The following is a 3,718-nucleotide window of genomic DNA, read 5'->3' as shown; positions in this document are numbered from 1 at the left end:
GAAACAGGTTATTGCTATATTGGCTAGCCTTGTCTTGAATCCTGCCTTGGTTTTCCAAAGCACTGGGATTATAGGCATGAGCCACTATACCCAGCCCAAGTTCAAGTTCTAATAATACAGATTTCTATTTGACTCATATCTCTGAGTCTCAGTGTCTTTGTAAAATATCTGTTCTTGAAAAGTTTGAGTGCCAGACTATATGGTACATTTTAATCCTTAAAGTAAAAGTATAAATGTAGAGGATTGTTTGAAAAAAATCAATCTATTTTTATACTTATTTTCTCCTTTTCAAATTGGGATAATTACTCAATTCTCATTTTCTCCCCTATAGCAAGGATTGTAAAATAACCTAATTTGCTTTGAGCTTATGAGTAGTATGTACTTTTGAGAGGAGTCTTGTCCTTTAAAACTTTATGAGCATCCAAGAAATTCTTAACAGAGAATGGAAAGCTTGCAATGGGGTAAACAGAGTGGTTTAAATAACAGTATTTGGAGAAAGGAAAAAGTATTTGCTAGGGTAGTTTTAGGAAGACTGACAGCTCTGAAGAAATCTTTAGGGTACACTTAGGTGATTTTGCACCTAACTGCCATGCCAAGTCACTGTTCAGAGGCAGAACTAGCCCCAGCAGGGGCATAATCATCTCGTTCACCTCTTCCAGTGTAAAGATAAGTGCTAAGGAACGGAATGATACCAGTGTAGTAGAAACACTCTCTTGCATTCATAAATGCTAAAAATGTCCTAATGAATTAAATTCTCATTGGGTGGTTGCTTTAAAAAAAATTAAATAATTGCATTATGGGAGAGTATGATTTATTTTAGCATAAAGCGAATTTTAGTCTTTTATGGCTTCAGAATTATTTCAAAATATACTTTATTGAAAATCATCAATATTTGGTTATTTTGTCTGAAAGTAATTTGTTCTTATTTACATTTATTAGTAAAAGTATGGTGTGTTAAACTTTATATTTCTATGTAACATTAATAAAATCAATAAAAGGAAGGGATTTTCAAGAAATAATTTTTGCACCTAATTTTTTTTAAAGAGCATTTTAATAAAGTCTAGGTTATGTCTAGGTTAACCTATACATAAGTAGATGTTCTTACTTTTTAAATAGCAAATAATAATGTATCATCATCAGAATTAAAAATAAGGGAATACTACGGCACTCTGTCATCCTGGCCCATATTCCAATGCTGGATATTCAAATCCCTCTGTAATTTGATGGGGATAGTCTCCTCCCTGGACAAAGGTCACCCTTAATAAAACATCTACCAGAGTTTGCACAAGCAATTTGCCATGGGATAAGGATTGAAGATGAATAATGGTGTCTCTCCATAATCTAACACTTAGTATAACAAGTGTGAAAACAGATTGAAACAATATACTGTAAGACATTTAGCCTGGGAGTTCAGGAAAGCCTTCCTTACAGAGAGGATAAACAACTGAGCTGAATCTTGGAAGATTGGCAGGAAACTGCCAGACAAATGGGAAGGTGGGAACAGCATAAAAATAGGTACAGAAGGAATGTGTATCTCTGTGAAAGTTAAAGGGCTTCCAAGCTAAGGTGGTGGAAAGCTAGCAATCTGATCCATTCTCCTCTTAGGCCTCCTTGAAATACTATGCAAGAACACACACAAAAAACATTTTAACAGGGCTGGAAAATAGTAATATTACAAAGCATCCTGCCAGATTCTAGAAGGAATTTCCACTATGCCAAACTTGGATAAATCTAATAAAGAAAGAAAATTTAGAGAGAAAAGTCAGTAGATTTCCACCCCAGCCCCATCCCATTTCCACCCTATCTCTCTGGAAACCCTTGTTGTATAAAATAAGACCACAGACTGAAATGGAGGGGAGGCCTCTGAAGGTTCAACAGAGATGAGGAAAGCAAACCTTGCAATTATGAGTTAGTAACTTCAAAAATGCTGTTTAAAAACATGTTGATGACATGTTTTTGAAAGGGTTGTGGTGTCCAACAAAACATCAGGACTCTTTCACTTTGTTAAGGCTTTAGCTTTTTTCCTCTGCCATGCAATGCTCTTTTGATGAAAGCGCAGATTTTTACCTTGTATCACAGACACAGAACTTTTATCAATACTGTCCCTCCCCAGCATAAACACAGCATACAACTCGATAGATGCTCTCTAAGGTGGCCAGGGTATTTCACCATCCCATCCCATCCAATATGCATATTAAGCCTTTTTTTTTCTTTTTTTGAGACAGAATCTCACTGTATCACCCAGGCTGGAATGCAGTGATGCAGTCTCAGCTCATGGCAACCTCCACCTCTTGGGTTCAAGAGAGCCTTCTGCCTTAGCCCCCCCACCCACCAAGTAGCTGGGACTACAGGTACTTGCCACCATGCCCGGCCAATTTGTGTACTTTTAGTAGAGACAGGGTTTTGCCATGTTGGCCAGGCTGGTCTCAGACTCTTGGTCTCAAGCAATCCACCTGCCTCAGCCTCCCAGAGTGCTGGTATTATAGGCACAAGCCACCGTGGCTGGCCAAGACTTTGTTAATTGTAGCCATTATGTAACTATAATGACCAACCAGGAAATATGGCTGGGAGGAGCTTACAGACAGTAAGCAATAGGAAAACCAAATCAAACCACAAAAACATAGATAAAAGTTCTAAACAGATGCTTCACCAAAAAAGATATACAGATAGTGTATTAATTGGTTAAGATTGCTATGAAAAGTACAAAACAGGGAAGCTTAAACAATAGAAATGTATTATCTTTCAGCTGCAGAGACCACAGATCCCAAGATCAAGGTGTTGGCAGGTTGGATTCTTCTGAGGCTGTGTGGGAAAATTGGTTCCATTTTTTTGTCCTAGCTTCTGGTGGATTGCTGGTGATCTCTGGCATTGTTTGGCTCGTAAAGCTCTGCCTTTATCTTTACATGGCATCCTCCCTGCAGGCATGCATCTGTCTTCAAATTTCCCCTTTTTATAAGGACATCAGTCATACTGTATTAAGTCCCATCCTGATAACTTCACTTAACTTCATCTTTTGCAATGACCCTATTTTCCAATAAGATTATATTCATAGGTAGTGAGGGTTAGAACTTCATTTTTGGAGGCACAATTCAACCCAGTAAAGATGGCAAAGAAGCACATAAAAAGATGCTTAAAATCAACAGTCATTATGAAAGTTAAAACTGCAGTAAGATACCACTACATACCTACTAGAATGGCTTAAAAACAAAAAACAAAACCCCCCAAACCACCACACACACAAACCTGACAATACCAAGTACTAGCAAGGGTCTGAGACAACTGGAACACTCACACATTGCTCATGAGAATGCAAAATGGTACACCTACTTTGGAAATCAGTTTGACAGTTTCTTACAAACATGCACGTATCATATGACCCAGCAAACTCACCTCTAGGTGTTCATCAAAGAGAAGAGAAAATGTAGATTTACACAAAAATGTGTAAATGAATGTTTATAGAACTTTATCCCCAAACTGGAAACAACCCAGATTGTCTTTCAGCTGGTAAACGGGTGAACATCTATCCATACATAAAGCCAGTTCAAGGAAGAAACAACATTTTGTTGTTTCAACATTTGCTGATTCACCCAACAGCATGCATGAAGCTTCAGTGTAGTTTGCTAAGTGAAAAAAGCCAGACCCAAAAGACTACATGTTATGTGATTCCATTTCTACGAATTTCTGGCAAAGGCAAAACCATAGGGACAGAAAATAATAA

The sequence above is a fragment of the Cebus imitator genome, unplaced genomic scaffold (genome assembly GCF_001604975.1).
Source record: "Cebus imitator isolate Cc_AM_T3 unplaced genomic scaffold, Cebus_imitator-1.0 Scaffold295, whole genome shotgun sequence".
In the NCBI taxonomy this organism is placed as follows: Eukaryota; Metazoa; Chordata; class Mammalia; order Primates; family Cebidae; genus Cebus; species Cebus imitator.
The sequence above is the reverse complement of the archived record's forward strand: the minus strand, read 5'-3'. Positions refer to the sequence as shown.